Source organism: Gymnoscopelus braueri, assembly GCF_963280865.1.
Source record: "Gymnoscopelus braueri genome assembly, chromosome: 17".
NCBI classification, from domain to species: Eukaryota; Metazoa; Chordata; class Actinopteri; order Myctophiformes; family Myctophidae; genus Gymnoscopelus; species Gymnoscopelus braueri.
Window position 1 is genome coordinate 35,913,196 of NC_137617.1, and position 27,244 is coordinate 35,940,439.

Here is a 27,244-nt window from a genome sequence, read left to right on the forward strand (position 1 = left end):
GTGGGTAAGAACAGGGGCCTGTCTGCCACACGGAACATTAAGGCCAGTGGACGAACACTAACAAGTAAATAAATTAGATTTGATGTTCCATTTTAAACAGGCCCATGTTGTTGTACTGGAGAGCTCTTGTCTTTGTGGATAGTAATTAACTCTTTCACTGCCAGACTTATTTCTGGCTACGTGCACCCACTGCCAGCGATTTTTTGATTTTCTAACCTTTTGAAGTAGTCACAGAATATTTTAAAAAATTCATCGCGACCCCCCGTTCCTTTGTTACAGGCCATAACAATTACATTTATTTGGCTATTCAAAAATAGCAGATATACAAGCTCATAGTTCGGTGCCGCGCTATGAGCTGGCAGATCTGCCATTTTTGAAAAATCGGGAAAATCTCTGACAAATCTAAGAATATATATTTTTAAAGTGAACATTTGTAACTCAAATCTTTGCTTCTGGGGGTCCCTGGAATTTTTTTTTTTAAGATTGGTGTCCGTGGCCAAATACATATAATTTTTGGCGTCCTTGACATGAAAACGTTTTGAGAACCACTGACATAACATAAGTTTAAAGAAAACTGTTAGGATTTAGAAGACATTTGTAGAATCGGGTCCTCAGGACTTAATGGGTCAAGTTAAGATTTTTAATGCACTTTTTTTACCCAGTGGTGTTGCTACTTTTAGTCCCAAATTCTTTCACCACTGTGTGCTGGTCAGCCGTTTACATTTCTATATGATGTCATTTGAAGTTTCACCACTGAACACACAGAGGGTGGAAACTTAGAGGAAGCTGTGCTGAGGGGGAGAGCTAATTTCAGCTGTAGGAAATCAATGTTCACAATCAACTCAACGCCAGAAAACGGTCGGGGCATATGACAAATCAATTCATTACACCATGCCTTCTGTTGGCTTTTCCAGGCACCGGCTTTGTTCTATTTTTTTTTGTCGGAAACGACAAGCTTAGTAGTGCAAAGCTCTCAGAAATAACACCGTGGCCGTTGTAGCCACTCTGTAAACTCTCTGTTATTAGTGAAATGGACCTGAATTGCTACTGTATTTGGATCGCTTTTTTCCCCGTCTACACTAAATCTACAAGCTCGTAGAACTACTATTTTTTGGCTGATGTTCCCCTCAGAAATAGAATATGGATGCTGGGGTTCAAGTGGTTGTGTGGTTCTTCTGTCTGTTGGGGAAATGTGTTGCTCAATTTCACCATGACAGATTTCCCCTTTATCATCTTCTGTGCGTTTTTGTTCAATTACCTTAAGCCACCATCACTTAGTATTCATTTAAATCCATTTGACATTTTGTTTATGCAAGTCAGAGATTTATTGAAGTGACTTGATATAATTTGTGTTGTAAGATTAGATTTTAAGATTAGATTAGATTTTAGAAACAGCATTCTACAAGTGTCTGTACTGCAGGTGGGACAGATCACAGTGGAGAGAGTGAAACCGTGATATGAACAGTCATTCTTAACCCTACAAGATCTACAAGCTCATAGCGCGGCACTATGAGCTTGTAGATCTGCTATTTTTGAATAGCCCAAAAAATCTTAAAATGACACAGATGCTTTCCCGGTCTTAATGGATTCAAGTCCACTTCCACCACTGACTATAGTTCATTGTTCACTACGACAATGAACTGCCAAATGTACTACGTATTACTTGATCACTTTATTATACAATAGCCCTAGGCTAGGTTAGTCTTAAATCCTGTCTTTTTGCAGGTGGCCCACAATAAAGGGGGGAGAGTGCTGATGGGGGGAGGGGGGAGGGGAGGGTCACTCTGCCAGTTCTGACCTTCTTTCTGAATGGGATTAGCCTGTTCTTTTAATCTGTCATTACTTTGGGGACTGTGTCTCAAGCACAGGCGCTAAGACACGCCACGACGCCATCAAAGAAAAAGGGGGTTCAGTCACTCTTGTTTAGGATAAATACACCGCGGGGGGGGGGGGAGGGGGGGCCTTGTCCCGTCCCTTAGCACAGAACTCACCGCATAAGGCCATACAACAGTAGCCTGGTAAACCCTTTCCGGTTCGCGGAATTCACATTTCATTTTCATTCAGCTGAAATTTTGAATTCCTACCCTTGGGTAGGTATACCCTCACAAAAAACATGCAGTAATCCTGGTCTCTATACTGCCTCCCCCTGGTCAGCCGGGGCGCCTGATGGAGGGGAAAGGAACTGGTTGGAATAACGTGTTTCTTCCACGCGCTACGTCCTCCCGGGGAAACTCCCCCCTGTCAGGTGATAAGAAGCGGCCTGCTTACTTCTCATGCATTGAAGGAAGCATGAGCTCAGTTCTGAGCTCTCCTAGGCTGGCAGGGGGAGAGTAGCGCCCAGGATTACATAGGCAATTGGCACTGGATGAAAAAAATCTGTTTTTGTGGGTGAACTGTCCCTTTAAGTCTCATTTCAAAAACAGTGAAAATAGCTGACAACTTTCAGTGGTAGTTGAGTCATACATTGGACCAGGAGCATCTGTACTATGAGTCAAGCGGTGAGGTTGAGTATACTCTGTCCACCAGTGCCTCCGTCTGTGCGCTTTGACACAATAATCAAGGTCAGAGAGACAGACAGCCAGTGGTCCAGACAGGCTAAATACCCCTTATCTCATGTACTGCTCTGTATTTATATACTCTGTGGTGTTTTGCTATCAGCAGAGAGACGTTCTGGAAGAGAAGTACTCCTGCTTTTTACTTTAACCCATTAAAGCAGTGGTTCTCAAACTTTTTTCACGTCAAGGACCCCTGATATGTATTTGGTCGTGGACCCCCATCTCAAAAGATTTTGTTCCGTGGGCCCCCAGAAGCAAAGATTTGAGAAATGTTCGCTTTAAAAATATATATATATTCAAAGATTTGCACAAGTTTTCACTATTTAAAAAAAATAGCAGATCTACAAGCTCATAGCGCGGCACTCGGTGCCGCGCTATGAGCTTGTATATCTGCTATTTTTGAATAGCCAAAGTATAAAAGGTTAAAAGGATTGTGATGCTATATTAACACATTTTGCTGGGGACCCCCTGGAACCCCTCCAAGGACCCCTGGGGGTCCCCGGACCCCACTTTGAGAACCAATGCATTAAAGCATCTGTGTCGTCATTTTTAGATTTCTTTGGGCTATTAAAAAAAATAGCAGATATACAAGCTCATAGTGCAGCACCGAGTGTCGCGCTAGTATTGGCATGAAAATAGCAGATTGTAAAATGTGGTTTTAATTGGTTGGTTGGTAAGTAACTAGTAACTAAAGTTTTCAAATGATTGTAGTGGAGTAAAAAAGTACAATATTTGACTCTGAGATGTACTGGTGTAGTGGAGAGTAGAAGTTTAAAGTATCAAAAAATGGAAGTGCTCAAGAGTACATTTACAGTAACTTAAAATAGTAAATGTACTCGAGTGAAAAGAAACCCACAGAGTAGAGCCAAACTGGAGACAGCTCAGATTTATAGTGTCTCAGACAGACATGTACCGCTCTAAAATTGGATGCGCACACTTCCATAAGTGCCTGGGGGGAGGAGTGCTTGCCTGTGTGAAAAATCCAATCCATGAAGGCGGTAAAAATGTAAGATCAGATCCCAATCCAGGATATCTGAAATCATGGATGAATCTGAGAATTGGAATATGGAAGCACAGCAACAACACACGCCCACGGCCACACCTCCAGGCGCAAATAACAGAGTCGGCATAATGTATAGCCAGTACTGCACTTAAGTACACTTTTTTAGGTACTTTTACTTTACTGGAGTATTTCAACATTTTCTGTACTTTTACTTCTACTCCACTACATCTCAGAGGCAAATATTGTACTTTTACTCCACTACAATTATTTGAAAACTTTAGTCGCTAGTTACTTTGCAGATATAAATGATTACGTTATAAAACATACATTAACCACTTTAGCCCTATTTTATACCTAGGCTATTTGAAAATAGACGATCTGCAAGCTAGTTGTGAGCTTATAGATCTGCTATTTTCAAACATTTCAGTACTTATACTTTTGGTACTTTAAGTACATTTTGATACCGATACTTTTGCACTTTTACTCCAGTAAATTTTGAATTCCGGACTTTTACTTGTAACTTGTAACAGAGTACTACATTAGTATGTGCAGTATTGATACTTTTACTATTAAGTAAAACACAAAAGTACTTTTCCCACCACTGGTGTAGTGTGGCCGTATTAAGATACCGTTTAGGGACAGTGTGCCAGCTGCCTCTGGGTGCCTAATTCACGGGTATAGCGGGAGTATAAGGCTTTCGCCCCCAAGATAGGCCCCCTATGTCTTCAATCAGCACTTCATGTCATGTTCGCCGGCGGTCTCTAAACGGTTGCTGATATGCAAACATGGTCAAGGCCACCAGCAACGTCTCATGTCAACCATGCTGCTTTTCTATTTAGGAAAAAGCCACAGCACAGACTGGAGAGTTCCAGGCACACACACTGAGCAGAGAGAGAGAGACAGAGACATAGAGAGAGAGAGAGAGAGAGAGAGAGACACAGTGGTGGAAAGTAACTAAGTACATTTACTTCAGTACTGTACTTAAGTACACTTTTGAGGTATTATGTACTTTACTGGAGTATTTCCAATTTTCAATACTTTTACTTATACTCCACTACATCTCAGAGGCAAATATAATTACAAAACATACATTAACCACTTCAGCCGTATACCTTTCAGCCATTTAAAAATAGCCGATCTACAAGCTCACAATGCGTCGCATTGTGAGCTTGTAGATCTGCTATTTTCAAAAGATTTGTATACATTTGAAAACATGTTAAATGGGACATTCTGCATAATGAGTACTTTCTACTTTTGTACTTTAAGTATATTTTGATACCAATACTTTTGTACTTTTACTCAAGTAAATTTTGAATTCCGGACTTTTCCTTGCAACAGAGTATTTCTACATTGCAGTATTGATACTTTTACTTAAGTAAAAAATGTGAGTACTTTTTCCACCACTGGAGAGACAGAGAGAGAGAGAGAGAGAGAACAGTTTCAGTGGAGAAAGCTCTGGGGAGGAGGAATCTCAGCCCTGAAGGCCTGTTTGTGTTGGATCTTTTTGACCACTGTGTTGAGGGAGAAGACTTTTCTTCTCCACCGCTCGATAATAAAAATGTCTGACAACTAACTATGTCTTTAGCGCCATATACCTCACTGGAACATGCTGTATTAAAAAGCTGACAACAGGGGCGCTTACTTCCTTACTTACCTTTTGGGGAAATGTATGTTATGTTTATATATTTCATCAGTTTGCCAAAAAGCGGAATGTCCCGATGGGCACACACACACACTTACTTGCTTACTCACACACACACACACACACACACACACACACACACACACACACACACACACACACACACACACACACACACACACACACACACACACACATCACTGTGCTTGAGGATTTACAGTCTAAAAATACATGTTGAACACAGAAATTCGTTGGACACAATCCCATCTATTGCTTAACCCATTAAGACCAGGAACGCCATCTGTGTCATTTTTTTATTTCTTTGGCTATTCAAAATCACACCCAGTGTGAAGAGAGTGGTGCCTTTCATGAGGTCATTGCATTAGTTACTTTTTACAGACTTTGATGACTTCAATGTATTTTTACTCATTTTAAGTACTTTAAAATGTTTGTACGGATTTGTACGTGTTTTTACTCATTTTAACATCTTTTAAGTATTTTTACGCATTTTAAGTATTTTTACTCATTTAAAGTATTTTTACTCAGTTTAGGAACTTTAAAGTATCTTTACTAATATTTAAGTATTTTTACTCATTTTAAGTATTTTTACTCATTTTAAGTATTTTTACTCAAAAGTGGTGTGTGTGTGTGTACTGTACGGTACTGTACTGTACTGTACTGTACCTGTACCTGTACCTGTACTGTACTGTACTGTACCTGTACCTGTACTGTACGTACTGTACTGTACTGTACTGTACTGTACTGTACTGTACTGTACGGTCTGTACTGTACTGTACTGTACTGTACTGTACTGTACTGTACTGTACGGTCTGTACTGTACTGTACTGTACTGTACTGTACTGTACTGTACTGTACGTACTGTACTGTACTGTACGTACTGTACTGTACTGTACGGTCTGTACTGTACTGTACGGTCTGTACTGTACTGTACTGTACTGTACGGTCTGTACTGTACTGTGCGGTCTGTACTGTACTGTACTGTACCTCTACCAGTACCTGTACTGTACTGTACTGTACTGTACGTACTGTACTGTACGTACTGTACTGTACTGTACGGTCTGTACTGTACTGTACTGTACGGTCTGTACTGTACTGTACCTGTATGGTTGCATCTTTGTGTTGCAATCAGCCGCAGCTGTTGAGGCTGTGCTCAAACATACAGAGAGGCCGTGCTCATACGGACACACATACGGACACACAGACGGACACCAGGACAAAGTCAAGCGTAGCTCAAAAATAGCAGATCTACAAGCTCATACGAGCTTGTAGATCTGCTATTTTTTTGAAAAATCAAGAAAAGGTGTGCAAATCTTTAAATATATATCTTTAAAGTGAAAATGTTTAACTAAAATCTTTGCTTCTGGGGGATTCTACAAAATAATGTCTTCTAAATCCTAACAGTTTTTTGAAAAAACATATGCTGCTATAATATCAGTGGTTCTCAAACTTTCCCCATGTCAAAGGACCCCCAAAATTATATGTATTTGGCCGCGGACCCCCATCACAAAATATCTTGTTCGCTTTAAAACAATATACATATTCAAAGGATTGCAAGCTCACAGATGTTTTCCCAGTCTAAATGGGTTAATTGTGAGGATTCTGTCATTGTCGAGGAGGAGGCCAAACCCTCCCTGAAACGGTCTCTTTGCAGTTCATGCTCGGGCTGGTCCTGGAGACCAAACAGCACCGGCTTCTGTGTAAGACTCACCTTAAAGCCTCTGCCTGTCAAAATTACTAAACAAGATGAAAGGAAAAGATTTGGAATTGGCCTCGCTTTCTCTCTCCCCAGACAGAGATGTTGCTTAACATTTTCCGGCAAAACTACTAAATTATATATTTATAGCAGCAGAGCACAAATAACATCCCGGCCAAAGCAGTCTGTTGATCAGCCTAGAAAACATCCAACAGTTTAACCACTTAAGCCCTACATACATACTTCGGCATGCGGTGAATAGCGAAAATACAATTTCTATGCTATGTCGAACATAGCATAGAAAATTTGATTGTAGATCGCAAGAAGTGTAAAGTCACTAAGTACATTTACTCATGTACTGTACTGTACTGTAGTTTTGAGGTATTTTTACTTTACTGGAATATTTCCAATTTTCAGTACTTTTACTTCTACTCCACTACATCTCAGAGGCAAATATTGCACTTTTACTCCACTACAATGATTTGAAAACTTTAGTTACTTTGTAGATTTTGATTGTTATTACAAAACATACAGTAACCACTTCAGCCCTATGTACATTTTGGCCATTTGAAAATAGCCGATCTACAGCTTGTAGATCTGCTATTTTCAAAAGATTATTTTTTTTAACTTGTGAAATGGGACATTCTGCATAATGAGTACTTTTACTTTCATTACTTTAAGTACATTTTGATGCCAATACTTTTGTACTTTTGTACATTTTGAATTCCGGACTTCTACATTGCAGTATTGATACTTTTACTTAAGTAAAACATTCGAGTACTTTTTCCACCACTGTTGACATACCCAGAATAGGCGACGGCCGGGTGGGTTGAAAAGCCACAACCAGTGACCAAAAAACACCTTCCACAGACAAACCAAACCAGGGTGACAGACTGAGAGAGTTGTAGCCCAGCTCATTAGCCTGTTGAATAGCTAGATTTACCAGGCATTTGTGAATGCCGAGTAAAAGAGCGAAGACCACCCCCCCCCATACCCCCAATACCCCCCCCCCTCCCTCCTCCCTTATAAACTGGTGCCTCCTTTCACTCTTTAGAACTGAGGAATTCTGAGTGGCTGCTGGAGCGCGAGCAAAACGTGGAATGTGTCCACTGTGACCCACAACCAGGAAGAGAATTGTGATGAGGCATTTTTCTGTCTGCGCCAAGCAGTGGTGTAAAGTAACTAAGTACATTTACTCAAGTACTGTACTTAAGTACAATTTTGAGGTACTTTTTTACTTTACTGGTGTATTTCCAGTTTTCAGTACTTACTACCTTTCTCCACTACATCTCAGAAGCAAATATTGTACTTTTTACTGAAAACTTTAGTTACTAGTTACTTTATATTGTGGTATTGCTACTTTTACTTAAGTAAAATATCTACTTCTTCCACCACTGATTGTAGTGAATTGTAGTATATTACCTGCAATGAACTAACAGACATCTGCACACATAACTCATTTCACGCAGCGCCTCGTGTCTCAAATTAAATGCTCGTGAATGCGTTTTAGCGGCGGATTAGTTGCACTAATTCAACGACTTGAAATGACTGCCCAGGGGGAGAGAGAGCGAGGACCTTTTTCTGTTCTCTTTTTCTTTCTTAATTTGTAGGTGGGTTTGTGTGGAAACCTGTGCCAACCGTGATAATACTGACTGCCTGAGGTGTCATAACCTACCGCTTACATGCTTTCATGTGTCATTATTGATATCAGTGGTTCTCAGGGTTGGGGTCCGGCGGTTCCAGGGGGTCCCCCAATGCTAACTTAGTGATAGTTAGGAATAGGAACCAAATGGACCCTTTTTGTTTCGGTCCATTTGTTTCCATTAGACTTTCATTGGACTTTCATTGGATTTCCCAGTCCCGGAAAAAATTGCATCAAAATGGGTCCGTGGCGTAATGTATTGGTTCTCAAAGTGGGGTCCGGGGACCCCCAGGGGTCCTTGGAGGGGTTCCAGGGGGTCTCCAGCAAAATGTGTTTATGTAGCATCACAATAATTTTAACCTTTTATACTTTGGCTATTCAAAAATAGCAGATATGAGCTTGTAGATCTGCTATTTTTGAAAAATAGTGAAAACTTTTGCAAATCTTTTTAAAGCGAATATTTCTCAAATCTTTGCTTCTGGGGCCCCATGGAACTAAATATTTTGAGATGGGGGTCCGCGACCAAATACATATCAATTTGGGGGTCCTTGACGTGAAAAAGTTTGAGAGCCGCACTGGCCTAATGCATGTCAAACTGGGGGTCCTTGAAATGTAAATAAAAAAGGTTGAGAAACACTAGTGTAATTGGCCCCTCCCTCTCAGGCGGGGCCCCTGACTCCCTCCAGCCCCCTCAGGCATCAGGAAGCCACCATGCCCGTCCTCCCTCCCTCTCCCGGCCCTTAATTACAATGACTAGTTTGACGGATTAAGTCGACAGTATGCACAGACAAGGAGGGCGGGGGTAGTAGTGGTGGTAGTAGTAGTAGGAGGTAGAGAAACCATCGCTTTAAACGTTGCCCGTCCGTCCGTCCGTCCCCGGAGCGTGCGTTCCCTCGCCACCGATTTCCGCGGAGGAGGACTTGTAGCACGCACTACCCCCCCACCCCCACCCCTCTCCCCCCTTTCCTTCCGTCACGATAACGTTTGCTTTTAAAAAATGAACTGATTGAGGCTTCTTTCCCTTTTTTTTCTTTTCTTTTTTTTTTACTCGTTGCTCTGGAGCGGGGCCAAAGACACAGGGCTGTCTAGCATGTTAGGCACCACCCCCCTCCTGCAAGTTTGAAATGTGAGCTGCCTGCCTGCGCTTTTTTCTCTCTCTTCTCTTCTCTTCCCTTCTTTTTTTTCTCTTTTTTTTTTTAAAACTTCCCTCCCTCCCTCCTCCCCTCCCTCCTCCCCTCCCTCCTGGCTGTGGGGCTGTGAGTGTGGCTGTAGCTTCTGTGTGATGTGTGTATTGGGAGAGCAAGCAATGGATCACTAGACAGAAGATACATCAATAACAGCTGCATACAACCGAGAGGTGAGGAGATAAGCGTTTGGTTCTCTCTCTCTCTCTCCCTCTCTCTCTCTCTCTCTCACCCTGTCCTCCTACAACCCCCCTCCCCACCTCTTCCACTCTCGCTCTCTCTCTCCCCTCTCTCTCTCCCCCCTCCCCTCTTTCACTCTCTGTATTTAACCCTTTAGAGTTGCAGAAAGATGGTTCTTTTCTTTTTTTTTACAGAAAAAAAGAAAAAAAATATTGAATTGTTTGTGACAAGAGATAGATATAGATGTACTACTTTTTTTTTCTCCCCCTCCTCTTGTGAGTGTCCTCCTCTGGGCTGTTAGCGCTGTATGAACTCCCCCTATTTATTTTCCTCTCTCTCCCCCTCTCTCTCCCCCTCTCTCTCTCTCCCTCTGTCTTTTCTTTTGCAGCTTATCCTCCGTTTCCCTCTGATTGTCTCTGGGGTATTTTGTTGCTCTGAGTGCAAAGAGGGGAGCCGGTGGCGAGTACAGCAGGAGCCCATTAGCAATGACTCCATCTGTGATTGGTTTTGCCTGTGAAACTGAGAGAGAGAGCGAGAGAGAGAGAGCGGCCATGAATAATTGATGGGTATTGTGCAGTCAGTCGCTGGACACAGAGGGGAGAGGAGAGGAGGGGGGGGGGACAGAAAGGCTCTGCCCTGTGAGGGTGGTGGAGGGGTGAGAGAGAGAGACAAGACAGGGCGGGAGGGGGTGGCGAGAGAGAAAGAGAGAGACAACAAGACAGAGAGAGAGAGACATTGGAGAGAGATTTAAAATAGCTGCCACTGCCACTGCCTTCAATAGTGCAATAGTCACACGGCGGTGTCGCGTGACCGAAGAATAGCAGACCTACAAGCCCCACAACCCTGTGCGTTGTGGGCTTGTAGGTCTGCTATTTTTCGGTCAGCCTGCATGCAGGTCTGCTGTTGTTTACAAAGTGTGAGTCGGGGGCTGAAGGCAGGCGAGCCCCCGGTAATCGCCTTTTGTTCTCGCTGTCGCAAAGATTCGTGCTCGTAAATGTTTTCTCTCCCGACACATGCGAGCGGAGCGCCCCCTTTCTTCTGCTGTGAGGTGAAGAGTGCAGAATAAGAGACAGACAGACAGACAGACAGACAGACAGACAGACAGGAACATTATCAAAGTAAAGTCTGGTTGAAATGCGGGTGGAGTTTTTTTAGACGAGGGATAAGAGGAGGGGTGTGTGTGTGTGTGTGTGTGTGTGTGTGTGTGTGTGTAGGGGTGTGTGTGTGTGGTGGGGGGTGTCAGAAAGGAGTCGACAGTGCTGGAACAGGGCTGTGTTTGTAGCGGTAGGGGCGTGTTGGCTTACAAGAGGGAAGGTGGCAGGTTCTGCCACTCACACGTAACACAGTAACTATTTTATCTGTAGGGCCGCACCTGTCCATTATTTCCATATAGCGATTACTCTATTGATTACTTTTTTTTAATTCATAGAATAATCAAATAATTTTCAACTTCTGATTAACCACTTAAGCCCTATTTAATACTTTGTTAAACAATAGTGTTGCAAAAAAAAAAAAAAAAACTACTTTTAGATCAGCTATTTTTTGCTTTGAAAGAAATAAATAGTCAAATTGAAAAATCGATTCTCGATTATTTATTTTATAATCGATTAAATCAATTAGTTCAATTAACTGTTGCAACCTCTGGGAGGGGTGTGAGGGGGGATAGAGGATTGATGATATTTTTTTCTATTTCTGATTTCTCATTGGTCGTTGGGCATAGTATATGGGTGCCGGGGCTTGCACGACGTGTGCTTTAAACTAAAGCCTTAATTGTATACTTTGTGTCGCCCGCCGTAAATAACCTGCCTTTGAAGTGAAAAACGGTTATTTTCCGGTGAGCTCCGCCTCGGCCGTATAACGAAGTCTCTACACTCCAGCCATACTTTGACAGGATGACTAGTGCCTCGCAGCGCTGTGTGTGTGTGTGTGTGTGTGTGTGTGTGTGTGTGTGTGATGGAGCTTCAACAGCTTTTGACCCACTTACTGCTCGCACATAAGGGGTCAAAATGGCCTTGATTATCTCTTGGAGGCACGCTGACCTACTTGTGGCGACGTTTTTTTTTCTTCTTCTTTTCTGTAAAACTCTCGGCAGTTTAGCACACTCTCTATTGTACTCTCTATTGTACTTGAGTAAAAGTACAAAGGTATTGGCATAACAGTGTACTTAAAGTACCAAAAGTAAAAGTACTCATTATGCAGAATGTCCCATTTCACAAGTTTAAAAAAAAAATCTTTTGAAAATAGCTGATCTACAAGCTCACAATGCGTCGCATAGCGACGCATTGTGAGCTTGTAGATCGGCTGTTTTCAAATGGCCGAAATGTATGTAGAGCTGAAGTGGTTAATGTATGTTTTGTGATAATAATCAAAATCTACAAAGTAACTAGTAACTAAAGTTTTCAAATAATTGTGGTAGAGTAAAAGTACAATATTTGCCTCTGAGATGTAGTGGAGTAGAACTAAAAGTACTGACATTTTTAAATACTCCAGTAAGGTAAAAAAAAATACCTAAAAGATGTACTTAAGTACAGTACTTGAGTAAATGTACTTAGTTACTTTACACCACTGCCGTGCATGCCTCCCTCCAAGGCCATCATGCATCTGCTTCTTCTCTCCTGCAAACTCCCTAGTTTCACTATCTGTCATATCTTCTGATTGTGTGGCTTATAGTGCAGTGGTTCTCTTCTTTTCATGTCAAGGACCCCCAGATTGATCAATATTTGGCCGCGGACCCCCATCTGAAAATAATGTTGTGCCAGGGACCCCCAGAAGCAAAGATTTGTGTTAAAAATGTTGAAAAATAGCAGAGCTACAAGCTCATAGCGCAGCACTCGGTGCCACGCTATGAACTTGTATATCTGCTATTTTTGAATAGCCAAAGTATAAAAGGTTAAAGAGGTTATAATGATTGTGACGCTACATTAAATACTACCCCCTAGTACCTCCCCCAAGGACCCCTGGGGGTCCCCGGACCCTACTTTGAGAACCAGTGTCTCTTTTTATTTCCCGTTTTCAGATAAAAAAACGTGTATTGCTATGATATCGGACCGCTCCTGTGATGCTTTTAGATTTATCTGCGCAAGCGTGACACATAATCTGAGATCACAAACCACCCATATGAAGCAGAGCCTAAAGATACAGAGTTATTGAACCCTTCAAGGGCATATAACTTAAAATACACACAGATATAACACGATTACAATCCACAGAAATCCATACGGTTAACATACTGACATATAGTGCAGAACTAATTAAATGCCACAAGGAGGAGGCTGGGGAGGTGGAGGGAGTTTGATCACTGACGAGCTGTCAGAGGAGGTTCTGTGACCTGTGCTGAGCGTGTAGCATGAAGAGTGAAGAGTGTTCTACTTAAAAAAGACCGCCTAGAACAGGGGTGGGCAACTTTGAAGATGGAGAGGGCCACTATAGAAATTAATATAGAAATTATTATTTCTCTGAGTGACGATGGATCATCCCAAAGCTATGTTAGGGTGCCCCTTGTGGAATAAAAAATAAATAAAATAATTGATAATAGAATGACTTTATGCGTCTTGGCAGGCAAGTGGACTATTTAATAGAACGACTATGCGTCCATGGCAGGCAATGTGTTAAAAACATTTTTGCATAATGTACCTGTTGTTGTTGTTGGTCGTTATTTGTGGGGGATTTAGTGCAATATGTGTTCTGGAACCGAATGAACCGAATTAAAGTAACAAACCCAGAAAAAAAACACAAATTTCCGCGTGCGCGCACACATGCTAGGCACGCATGCGTGCTCGCTGTGCACGTGTGCATGCTTGCGCATACAGCACCCTTAACCTAAAACGTTTTCCCGCGGCTATGTTGAGAACTTCTGATTTTAGAAGTCATTTGTAGAATCGCGCCTCAGCTCTTAACGGGTTAATCAGACTTCCACAGTGTCACTTGTCAGATGAAATGCTGCTGGTACTACACCCACATCAGGATCCATGGAGACTGTTTTGGCTCACAATATTTGGGAATCTTGGCACTCGACGGGAGATTTCATTAGTGCCCGCATGGAACTCTCTAAGAAAACACTGCACTGTGGGTTGTTATAGACACAGTCAGCACCACAGTACTGCCTGCCCTGTGCGACTAACAGAACATAGTTTAGTTTTTTAGCCCATTAGCCCGTCTCTAAGGCTCAGTGGCTTCTGTCGGTTGGTCGGTTCATCCAACATTTTGTTCCCAAACAACGTAGCTCTAAGAAAAAAAAAACTACTGGCTTGGATTGCAGTGGAATCTTGCTTTATTGTGCCTTTTTTGCTCCTGGGAGAATGACCTCTACTGCTGGCAGTGGTGGTGATCACATTGGCCTTTCCTCTAGCACCTCCTTCAGGAAGCATGTTAATGTGAATACTAGGGGTTTTAAAAACCGCAGTATTATCAATCAGATCAGTTCACTTTGGTTCAGTTGGGTGTTAAGGAGCAGCACAGCCTCTAGGGGCCGCTAGCGGGGCTTTTAGATGCTTAACCCATTAAAGCCGGGAAAGCATCTGTGTCATTTTATACTTTAGCTGTTAAAAATATCAGATATACAAGCTCATAGCGCGTCACTTTGTGCCGCGCTTTGAGCTCGTAGATCTGCAATTTTTTGAAAAACCATTTTCAACTCAAATCTTCGCTTCTTGGAACAAAAATATTTTGAGGGGGTCCGCGGCCCAATACGTATTATTTTGAGGGTCCATACGTTTTTTTAAGAAAACTGTTAGGATTTAGAAGACATTAAAGAATCGGCCTTAGGTTTCAATGGCCGAAGGGCCGCTCACACTAATCACTATAACTAAAACTATATTGTTCACTATTGTCTTTGTTATAGTTTGAACTCTGCCATCCAATTTTTTTAAACTTTATCTTTATAGTTATAGTGCTTGAACCGCCCTCTAGTCTTCTTGTTTCAGTTAACTTCACCTACAAGGATTTAGTTTATTCCCTCCAAGATGTGGGTTTATATACCATCACTTCAGAGACTCTCTCTCACTCACAGGCTTCTGTTGTAATTAGTAAATAATGAGCCCAGTGATCTCAAATATATTCCTACATCCAAACATAGCAGTTGCTCCTCTTTGTGTATTATTCAGTGATTCGTGCGTGTGTGTGTGCATGCGCGCGTGTGCATGCGTGTGTGTGGGAGACAGTTCCCAACATGCTAAGACAAGAGGGGTTTTGCAACAGGGAGTGTTGGTAAGCAGATGTTTGACTCACTATGCTTCGCTGTTCCAACCATTCATTAGTGTGTTTTTTTTTGTGGGGGGGGGGGTTGTTTGTCTCAATGAAACGCTTGTCCTCGGTATTGGCCATGTTTTCAAGTTGTGAAATCCCACTAACATCTTCCCAGTGGAGTATAGCCATGGGTTTTCATGAAAAACCTCCAAACAAAAACATCAGTTTTCAGCCTGCGTGAGGAATCTTCGCTATTCCTTGGCAGTGCAAAGGCAGAGGCAGTTCTGTTTTCCCCCCATGTGGCTTCGATAAAAGCCAATCCATTTCATCTAAACACAGGAAAAGACTCTGGTTTATTATGATTGTCATTTGATTGGAGCTTTTGTCATCCACCCGTAATGATGCATTAAGTGACAGGTCTGACGGCATCTCCAGGACTTTGTCAGATGTTGCGAAACCGTGATTTGACGATTGCCATGCTCGCACCGTGATGCTAAGCAGGTTCAGTTTGGTTGCACTTGGGATTTCAGTGTTCTTTCTGATATCTCATCCTATAGTCCCCGGCCCACAGTTTGTGAATCGTTGCTTTAGGGCAGGGGTCTTCAACGCTTTTCAGGCCAAGGACCCCTTAGCTGAGAGAGAGAGATGAAATAGCCCCCACTGCATATTGTATAAAATTGTGATACAGATTAAACCTTTTCATAGGTTTCATAGATAGCTTCATAGACTTCATTGACAGCACTGTCATCAGTGTTGTGTAAATTCATGTTTTTGTTGGTTGGTTTACACATTATCTTTTCTATTAATATGTTGGATTCATGTTCACGTGTATGTTCAGACATGTCTCTTTGCTAAAACTAGATGATAGGCCATATTTTCAAATTATTTATCTGTGGAACCGAGTCAAAATACATTTCAACTCCTACAATTCCAAGTGCTTGTCGGGGTGGAGGGGGGGTCCCCAGTTCACATTATTTTGGGGGGGTCGCGGCCTGAAAAGGTTGAGAAACACTGATCTAAAGAAGCAATATTGTTCTGTGTGTTATTGTAGGTCTTCACTCCCTGACAGCCTGGTGGCCTCACACACACACACACATAGGAGGGAGGCATGAACGCACCCAAGCCCTCCTCAACATGCTAGTTATTTGTAAACCCCCTCGGAGAACAAAACAATCGGGGCCGGCAGCTGCATTTGGTGGGTGGGACATTAATTGGTCTTAATTAATCATTGGTTGGCACAGATGAGAATTAATCATACAGCGTTCGTTCCCGCCATTCGCATGCTGGGCGTTAGATATAATCTATAACAGTGGTTCCTCAAAACATTTTTTATGTCAAAGGACCCCCTTAATTTACACACGCACAGTATTTGGCCCACGGACCCCCCAATCTGAGGAGATTCTGTGTCAGGGGGCCCTCCCATACGAGAACATGAGTGTAAAGAATTTCAAAATCATTAAAAATGTTCATAGGTTTTTCCCAAATGTTTTGAAAATAGCCGATCTACAACCACACACTACGCACTGTGAGCTTTTAGATCGCCAATAGCTGAAGTATTAACCCATTCAAACCGGGAACGCATCTGTGTAACCACTTATTTTTTTAAAATCAAGAAAATTTGTGCAAGTCTTTCAATACATATTCTTAAACTCAATCTTTGCTTCTGGGGGGTCCGTGGAACAACATATTTTGAGATGGGGGGTCCACGGCCAAATACGGTCCTTGACATGGAAAAGATTGAGAACCACTGACATAGAAACATAGGTTTTTCAGAAAACTGTTATGTTTTAGAAGACATTTTGTAGAATCGGCTTCAGGCCTTAATGGGTTAAATAGGGTTAAAGTGGTTAAAAACTGATTTTTATGGTATATTAGCTCATTTTGCTGGGGACCCCTCAAGGACCCCTCACTTTGAGAAGCACTGACTATGAAGCGGGGGAAAGGAGGAAGCACTTTACTCACTTTACTACAGATGTAGAGGAGAGAGTACGTTACCTAGCAGAGAGAATGGAAGTGGCCTCCGATTGAGAGGCACTTGAGAGGAAGCCAGATAATTAGACTGAGGCAGTTATGAGGGATTACATTTGTCGGTATGAAGCTATGTTAAACCACTATACTTCAGCCTGCCTCTCAGTATTTACACACACAAAAAAAAATCAATTTTCTTTTTATTGAAAATGAAAATGAAATGAAAATTCCAGATCTGATGGAGCGAGTCAGAGTGCCTCACTCCTGTAAAGCAGCACCACATGTCCCTCATCCAATCAGCTCGCAGACTGGGTGTCCCCTCATCCAATCAGCTCGCAGACTGGGTGTCCCCTCATCCAATCACCTCCGAGACTGGGTGTCAGAAGGACAAGGAAGCTAGATGGTCGATATATCAGCCATTATTAGACTTTTTTTTTATGTCAACGTTTTCGTCAATTGTGTGTCCCGATTTTTTAACACTTTCAATTTGCCGTCCCTATTTTGGGCATGTAGTTATAGGTGAAACGTTTAAAAGAAAAATAGCAAATCTACAAGCTCACCAGTTTGGTTGTTCATTGTAAATAGTTTTATTTCCATATTTGAAGTTTAATATATATATTTTTTATCTATCATGTTTATTTTTTTGTTTGCAATAAATGCAATGTTCTCAAGTAGAAACTTTAACAATATATATATATTCTATATACAACTTTATAAGTTGTTTTTGACAAAATATCGGTCAAAACATCGGTAATCAGTGGTCTAGGTCTAGGATTCTCCAAATTCAGGATCTGCATCGGACCCAAAACATCAGCATCGGTCGTCGGGCTCTAAAAGGAGACGGTCCACAACCACAAACATGTCGTCCGTCCGTCCGTCCGTCCGTCACTTGTTGAGTACATCAGAAATGTGTGAAAACAGTATTGCATTGCCAACCATAGTAAAAATATTAAATTTAAACCCTACAGAGACCAGCACCTGCAGGAGATGTCAGACTGACTCAGGTACTTTATGTGTTGCAGTGCTGTGCAGAAACGTCATGAAACATTGGCTTTTCAACCATCATCATCACCATTATTATTATCCGTCTTTACTTTGAGTTCCTTCGTCATAGGACTGTGTTGGCCGTGTGCCGCACTGTGGGGAACATCATGCATCAAGCCTGAGCGATGTGTATCGTGCGCCGGAAATAGACGATCTATAAGCTCACAACGCGTCGCCTGGCGACGCGTTGAGAGCTTGTAGATCGGCTATTTCCGGTCGATGTGCTTCGTGGTTGTGCCATATTGAACAGAGAGCCAACGTGGAGCTTTCATTGGCTGCTGATCCGTTGTCTGCTGGGAGTTTTATGAAGCATGGTTGTTTTCACGTCGTATTGGTTTTTTGTTTTTGTTTTGTCGTCGCCCCCCGCTTGTGGGTTATTATTCATCATCAAAAGGCATCAGGCTGCAAAACAAACCCATGTCACCTTTTCGTTGATTTGCTTGTTTTTATTTCAAAGCCCTCCTCAATACACGGCAAAAAAAAAAAAACGCTTGGAGAGTCTTAAGAGTTGTCATTGTTTTCCATGTTGCCAGACAAGGTGTCTTCTTAAAGGTAATGTGTAAGCAGTGGTGGAAAGTAACTAAGTACATTTATTTAAGTACTGTACTTAAGTACAATTTTGAGGTATTTGTACTTTACTTGAGTATTTCCAATATCCAATACTTTTACTTCTACTCCACTACATCTCAGAGGCAAATATTGTACTTTTACTCCACTACAATTATTAGAAAACTTTAGTAACTACTTACTTTGCAGATATAAATTATTACATTATAAAATATACATTAACCACTTTAGCCCTATTTTATTCCTAGGCTATTTGAAAATAGCTGATCTACAAGCTCACAACGCGTCGCGATGCGACGCGTTGTGAGCTTGTAGATCTGCTATTTTCAAACATTTCAGTACTTTTACTTTTGATACTTTAAGTATATTTTGAAGCCAATACTTTTGCACTTTTACTCAAGTAACATTTTGAACACAGGCCTTTTACTTGTAACAGAGTATTTTTATATTGTGGTATTGCTACTTTTACTTAAGTAAAAGATGTGAGTACTTTTTACACCGCTGTGTGTAAGTGATATTTTTGGTTAAAAGAGTAAAAAGCTCTGTATTATGACAGCCATCATTGCTTTAGGGTGTTTGTTCAATATATCTGGGGTCCCCCAGGAGACAGTACCCATTTATCAGCCTCGATTTTTACAGTGTTCCAGTTCAGATTTGGTCTGCTTCACTTCCAATTTCACTTTGTTTATCCTGCATCCTCTCTATCCTGATTGGATCAAATTGGTATCCTGACCTGAAAATACATTTTCTGTTTACTAAAGAGCCAGAGAGACCGGGAGACCCTGTTAGTTACACATGATAGCAGTGGTTCCTACGGGTCCATTTGGTTCCATTCGTACACTCTCAGTCCTTGATTTTTTTAAGTTTGAGAACCACTGCTCTATAGCAATGATTACTATCAGAATATAGCGCCACTTTAACACGTATTTTAACAAAAGACAAAATCACTGACTGCACCTTTAAAAGCCGGGGCGGGCGTGTGCACATATGGACGGCTCTAATGAGCCCTGGTGGGGGGTCAGCATGCTACCCGGGCGCTGCCAGTGTGTGTTTTCACTGCACTTTTAAACGGCGGGCTCTGACCCCCCATGCCCACTGTGAAAAAGGTCACAGGTGACGGCGGGGCGACCGGCGCGTGCCACCGCGCCCGCCAGCAGCGGCCCTTCCCTTCCCCATCCCATCCCATCGCCCCCCGAGGTGGACGCCAGTCCGGGCACATCTGCTCCCGACGCCTAATTAGTATCATTGTAGACGAGGGGCTTATAAGGCCGTGGGCTTTGCTAATAGCAGCCTGTTGCTCGGGGAAACGGTGTCTCTGTGAACAGTGTTTCCTCAAACACTGGGTCTCGGGACCCATCTCTGGGTCACGGGACCCATTTTTATTCCTCCTTTATTAATTATTATTCCTAAAGATATTCCCCCAAAAATAAGATTTTTTTCACGCTAAGATCTTTCAGAACTAAAAATAAATACATATATATTGACACTGTATATAGCCAATCTACAAGCTCACAATGCTTCACATCGCGACATGTTGTGAGCATGCATTAGTGGTTAGCTAGTAGGCTACTACATGCTAGTAGTACTAGCTTGTAGTACTGTAGTCACCGACCCATTTTTATTTTTTATGGGTCGTGAGTAACCCATAAAAATGTGAAATGGTGTCTCTGTGAACAGTGTTTCCCAAACACTGGGTTCTGAGTAAATACCCCCCCCCCCTTTTTTTACACAAATTAAATTATTAATTATTATTCTAAAAGATATTCCCCCCAAAATATGATGTTTTTTTCATGCTAACATCTTTCAGAACTAAAAATATATACTGTATATATAGCCAATCTACAAGCTCACAATGCTTCACATCGCGACATGTTGTGAGCATGTACTAGTGGTTTAGCTAGTAGGCTAACTACATGCTAGTAGTACTAGTGTGGTGAATTCATAATGTAGTTTGGGTGGCGGTGGAGACAGTTAGACAGTGAGACAGTTAGACAGTGAGACGCCAACTGTATCTTGTGTGAATTGAGCTGAAAAGTGTGTTATATCCCCCGGTCTGGATCATGTGAGCTGCTTTCTTGGCTGGTTTGCCCTCTATATCTGATAATCTGGTTACAGTGTCACGCAGCGTTAACCCATTAAGACCGGGAACGCATCTGTGTCATTTTATATAGATTACTTTGAGCTATTCAAAAAAAATTGCAGATATACAAGCTCATAGTGCTTGCTTCTGGGGATTCTACAAATGTCTTCTAAATCCTAAACATATATATATTTTTTTACTTATGTTGCTATATTATCAGTGGTTCTCAAACTTTTTTCAAGGACCACCCAAAATGATATGTATTTGGCCGCGGACCCCCATCTCAAAATATGTTGTTCCAGGAACCCCCCCAGAAGCAAAGATTTGAGTTAAAAATGTTTAAAAACGTTCTGATTGCTTGACGTCTCTTTCTGATACAAAACAATCTGATACGGTTTTCCTGTCTCGATTTTGTAATGTAATTGTTTGTAAGGACTTTGTGCACTGTCTCCAGTTAACACAGTGGTGGAAAGTAACCAAGTAAATGTACTCAAGTACTGTACTTGAGTACAATTTTCAGGCACTTTTACTTTTAGTGGAGTATATCCAATTTTCTATACTTTTACTTCTACTCCACTACGTCTCAGAGGAAGATGTTGTACTTTTACTCCACTACAGTTACATGAAAACATTAGTTAGTAGTTACTTTGTAGATTTTGATTATTATTACAAAACACACTAACCACTTCAGCCCTATATACTGCATATTTCGGCCATTTGAAAATAGCAGCTATCTACAAGCTCACAATGCATCGCAATGCAACGCATTGTGAGCTTGTAGATCGGCTATTTTCTAAAGATTTTTATACATTTTGAACATTTTGGAACTTTGTCACTTCGATACTTTGGTACTTTTACTCAAGTAAATTTTGAATACCGTACTTGTAACAGACTATTTCTACAATATAGGGTATTGATACTTTTACTTAAGTAAAAAAATTGAGGGTTTTTGCCCAATACTTCTTGGCCTTGTTGAGGCTGCTGAATTAAGACCTAAAAAGATGTAGGTTTGGAGGACGTGTTTCTCCAAATCAGCTTATACCTCTTGCAAGGAAAGACGTGCATTGACAGATTGGAGATTTTCTCTGGGGGTGGGGGTGGACATACTGGGATTTAATGCACGGTGGAATTAATTCTCAGCAGGGAAGCAAATACGCTACAGAATCCACCTTAGTGTTTTTCAGCCACACAGAATGGCATGGCCTGTTTTTTTTTATTTTTAAAGGAAGCGATTTGTACTTTATGCCAAGAGAGATTATCTCTTATAACACTGGCCTACTTCTGCAAAAGGTTGGTTACCGTGCAAGCACGAGCAGGAAAGAACCGCTGTGGTGTTTGAAATCTGCATAAAATCAGCTTTAGATGGTGGCGTATCTTATGCTCCAGTTAGTATTCAGCGAGCGCCAAATGGATTTCTCTGAAGAGGTTTTAATCCTCAGCTGAATTCTGGGAACATATACTTTATTTGAAAGATAAACATCTTATCTATGACATTATTGATTTTTTATTTTTTCTCCTTTTGGGATTCTCACAGGTAGCTATATGTCTGATCTAGTCATGTAAATTAATTCACACTGACACGGCCATTGTGAGGTTGCTTGATACTCACAAACCGATTTGATTAAAATCAAGCTTTTGAACTTTTCGAAAAAACAGCCGATCTACAGGCTCACGACATGTCGCATCGTGATGCGAGATCCCAATCATGGTCCTATTTCTGAAATTTTGCAGCGCAACGTGTTGTGAGCTTGTAGATCTGCTATTTTCAAACATTCTAGTACTTTTACTTTTGGTCCTTTAAGTATATTTTGATGCCAATACTTTTTGTACTTTTACTTGTAGTATTTGGAACACAGGCCTTTTACTTGTAACAGAGTATTTCTACATCGTGGTATTGCTACTTTTACTTAAGTAAAATATACTATAGAGTACTTCTTCCACCACTGAAAATAACTAATAAGAAAATACAATAACAATAGTTTACGCCTATATATAATGACATGCCCAAAATAGGGGAAAGTAAAAAAGTTAAAAGTGAAGTGTTTTTTCATGTGCGTATAAGAAGTAGTCAGAGGCTTTTTGACATGCAGCAACAAAGAACACAGGATATCAAAAAACGGCAAACCAAGATTTTAATCTAAATCCACAGCGTTTGCGCCTGCTCTCCTCCTTCTCACGCTGCTGGCCTCCACATGGCCACATATGCTCCTGGCCCACAGTAATACCTTCTTGGCACGCAGCCAAGCGCCGATCCCCGCCTCCCCCCCCACCACGCCCCCTTCCTCGCAGGACGGTACATGGCACGACACCGTGGCCATGTGTCCAGCAGGAGGCTGTATTTAAGCCGGGGCAGAGGCTCTGAAATGAGGCTCATAAAAGCTATAGCCAGCTAGTCTGGCTTCCCCATGAGGCGATGGGCCTAAGTACTCATTGACAGGGCTCCAACGTCACACCGGCTTCCCGGAGAGGAAGGGGGGTAGGAGAGGGGAGGGGAGGAAGGGACGCACGTGAGGTGCAGAGGAAGAGGAGTATAGGTGTCCTACATTTCAAGGACCCCCAGTTTTGATATTCAATAGGCTCCATTTGATATGATTTCTGAGACTGAGACACATATATCTCTGAGACTGAGACGCATATATTCCTTTTTTCATATTCATTTTTTACTTGGAACAATTAAGGTCTAAAGGCATCATCAACCTGTGTGAATGAGGCATCTAAAATAGCCAACCTACAAGCTGTGAGACAAATTTGTATTTGTATTTATGTTTGAATGTGAAACTGACAGAGCCCTTTGTGATGGTTGAAGGCTGCAGATTAGATCAGTGGTTTTCTGGGGAAGCTTTCAAAAGGGTCTATACCTGTAGAACAAATAAAAGTTGGAAAAATGTAAAATAAATTAGGTAATAAGAATGCAAAACATTCTGCATCTGCACCCAGAAACGGTTACTATTACACTAACAGGTGTAAGGTCAATCCTACTGGAAACTTGTATTGCAATATCACTATCAGCCAATTTGATCATGCATTTAATTGATTATCAGCCAAAACGTCTATATGTTGCATCCCTAGGCCATTCACGTGCATCTACAGACACACATCACCGCATCCCACTGCCAACTCGCTGCCCACATTAATTAATGAGTCACACTAAATGTGTCAAAGAAGGAATGGAATGGCTCGCTCGCTCCACTTTTGCAAAGTTTGTAACTGGAGCTAATTAAGTCTGTTTACAAATTGTGAGTGTAATTTTGGCAACAACAAATACCCCCACGTCTATCTTCTGCTGTTTTCCCCCCAAAAAAAGTGCCGTTGAGTGTCGAGAAGGTGATCAGAGATGTAGATTTTTTTGGCACATGTTTTTTTAAGCCCTATGGACCTCATCGTACAGCGAATTGCGAAAATAACCGCATCCCGACACGCTGCGAGCTTATAGATCCGCTATTTTAGCTACTTTGGTGCCATTTTTTTTCGCTCATTACGACATGCCCGAAATAGGGACGCCAGGTTGAAAAGCGGTCAAGACGTGTGCAAAGTCTGTGAGTTCTGCACCGAGCCCCACGACCGTACTTTGTGCTTTGCCCTAATTATCCCACCATGGATGAGAAACTAGCACAGCTGAACATGTTGGCCTGTCACGGGTTGACAGGTCTGTAACCTGTTATACCCAATCATTGCCAGGGAAAAAAAAGACTGTGTGCGATGGACACACACACACACACGCACACACACACACACACAGAAAAGGCCAGTGCCCACCGAGTCGTTTCCATTGCATTATCAAATTGGCATCGATGAATAATTTGTGGCATCTGGTCAAAGACAAAGGGAGAGAGGGTTTGATGGCTGCCAGGCCCGGCGTCTATATGGCTCCATGGTGACTGGTGTGTCAGAGACCAGCTAAGGCTAGTGTGCAAAAAAAAGGATGATTTACGATGTCGGGCGGCCCAGCTCCGGCCTCGGCACGTATAGCGCGATACTCGGGATAGTTTGGCGCAGTGGTGGAAAGTAACTAAGTACATTTTACTCAAGTACTGTACTTAAGTACAATTTTGAGGTACTTTTACTTTACTGGCGTATTTCCAATTGTCTATACTTTTACTTCTACTCCACTACATCTCAGAGGCAAATATTGTACTTTTATTCCACTACAATTATATAAAAGCTTTAGCTACTAGTTACTTTGCAGATATAAATGATTATATTATAAACATACATTAACCACTTTAGCCCTGTTTATACCTAGGCTATTTGAAAATAGCCGATCTACAAGCTCACAACGCGTCGCGATGCGACGCGTTGTGAGCTTGTAGATCGGCTATTTTCGAACATTTTAGTACTTTTACTTTTGGTACTTTAAGTATATTTTGATGCCAATACTTTGGTATTTTTACTCAAGTCAATTTTGAATTCTGGACTTTTACTTGTAACAGAGTACTTCTACTGTACATTGCAGTATTGATACTTTTACTTAAGTAAAACATTTTAGTACTTTTTTCCCCTTTGGCGCCCGGCCTACATAACTACTGAATCAACTGGGCGTATATATAGCAACCAATTATTTGTGTAGTTTTCCTTATTTTATGGAGGGTAAAAAAAAAACTCAACATTTTTTAGAGTTTCAGGAGGCCTGCAAGGGCCCATATGGGGAGCAATTCTATGGCCAGAGAGCCAGACATGAATGCTTTGCACTGGCCTCTGAGGTGCATTCAGTAACTGGGGGATGCAAGGGCTCCCTAGCCACTCTCTTATTTTAACCCATTAAGACCTGAGGTTCGATTCTACAAAATATGTTCTTCTAAATCCTAACAGTTTTCTGAATAAACTATTGTTGCTGTAATATCAGTGGTGCTCAAACTTTTTCATGTCAAGGACGACCCAAAATTATATGTATGTGGCCAGCCGACCCCCCCATCTCAAAATAGTTTGTTCCAGGGACCCCCCCAGAAGCAAAGATTTGAGTTAAAAATGTTTGCTTTAAAATAATATATATTCAAAGATTTGCAAAATTTTCAAAAATAGCAGATCTACAAGCTCGTAGTGCCGTGCTATGAGCTTGTAAATCTGCTATTTTTGAATAGCCAAAGTATAAAAAAATAATGCTTTTTTTTTGCTCCAAATCAAAAAAAAAAATGACACAGATGCGTTCCCGGTCTTAAGGGGTTAATTGACTTTGGCCTGCAGGAGGCCCGGGTCCATTCAGAACACAGTCTAGTCCGGGAGGGGAGAGAGAGGGCTGTGAGGGCCAGGGAGAGAGAGAGAGAGAGAGGGAGGGAGGGAGGCCCAGCCTCAGCCAGAAACAGAATGTGAACAGAGCCCTCCTCAGAAAGAAACTAGAGTGCGAGCCCCCACTAGAGAGCCATTCTTAGTTTAGTTTGCCTCTGGGTCTTTTTGTTTGCTCTCCTCCATCCAGCACCCCCCCCCCCCCCACCCCACCCCCCCTTTTCTTTTTTTTTTTGGCACCGACGTCTTCAAAACAAACCATTTGGAAGGTCGTGATTCTGTCAGACAGGTTTATACTGCGCAGAGATTTCCCCGTCGGCCCTCAGCCCCGCGCGTTATATAAACTCCCTATTAAAAATGAACGCTGATTTATCGCAGATTGCAGAGAGAGAGAGAGAGAGAGAGAGAGAGAGAGAGAGAGCTGTGGAAATGTGTATGTTTGTGAGAGAGGGGGGGAGGGGGGGGTCTGGCGAGCCGGGGTTCGACCCAGCCATTTGGGACGGGGCCAGGTGGGAGTCCACAGGGCTGTGGGGCTGATGAGGGAGCAGGTGTCTATTATGGGATGGAGGGGGGTAGAAGGGAGGAGGGGGGGGGGTGTTGGAGGGAGAGCCCTGGGCATCTGCCATACCTGCTGCCTGCCAGGGAGGGGAGGGAGGGAGGTAGGGACAGTGGTGGAAAGTAACTAAGTACGTTTAGTAAGTACTGTACTTAAAGTACAAATTGGAGTTAAATTTACTTTACTATTACTGAGTATTTCCATGTTTTGATTCTTTATACTTCTACTGCAGTACATCTCAAAGGCAAATATTGTACTACGATTACTCGACAGCTTTACTTACAAAATTACCATTTAGATAATTATTACAAAACATACTGTACATGAACCAGCTAAGCCCTGTTTCATAATTTGTCTATTTCAGTGGTTGTCAACCTTTTTCATGCCAAGGACCCCTAAATTGATATACATTTGGCTGCGGACCCCCATCTGAAAATGTTTAGTGCCAGGGACCCCCAGAAGCAAAGATTTGAGTTAAAAATGTTCGCTTTAAAACATATATATTCAAAGATAATGCACACGTTTTCAGAAAAATAGCAGATCTACGCCGCGCTATGAGCTTGTATATCTGCTATTTTTGAATAGCCAAAGCAAAGTGGTTTAAAATGATTGTGACGCTATGTTAACTAATTTCGCTGGGGACCCCCTGGTACCCCCCCAAGGACCACTGGTGGTCCCCGGACCACTGGTCTATTTGAAAATACT

The 27,244-nt window shown here is 41.9% G+C and overlaps 1 protein-coding gene across 3 annotated transcripts in view; it reads left to right on the plus strand.

The window, feature by feature from the left end:
• The window catches only part of LOC308104633 (zinc finger MIZ domain-containing protein 1-like), a 227,223-nt gene that overhangs the window by 169,736 nt on the left and 30,243 nt on the right, over nucleotides 1-27,244 (plus strand). The window contains exon 1 of one of the 3 annotated variants that reach the window (XM_080455087.1): nucleotides 9,855-9,913. The exons of the other annotated variants lie outside the window; for them this stretch is intronic. The gene's annotated coding sequence lies outside the window, so the exon portion shown is untranslated. Of the gene's footprint in view, nucleotides 1-9,854; nucleotides 9,914-27,244 lie in introns of those variants that run through there. 3 annotated transcript variants of the gene reach the window in all.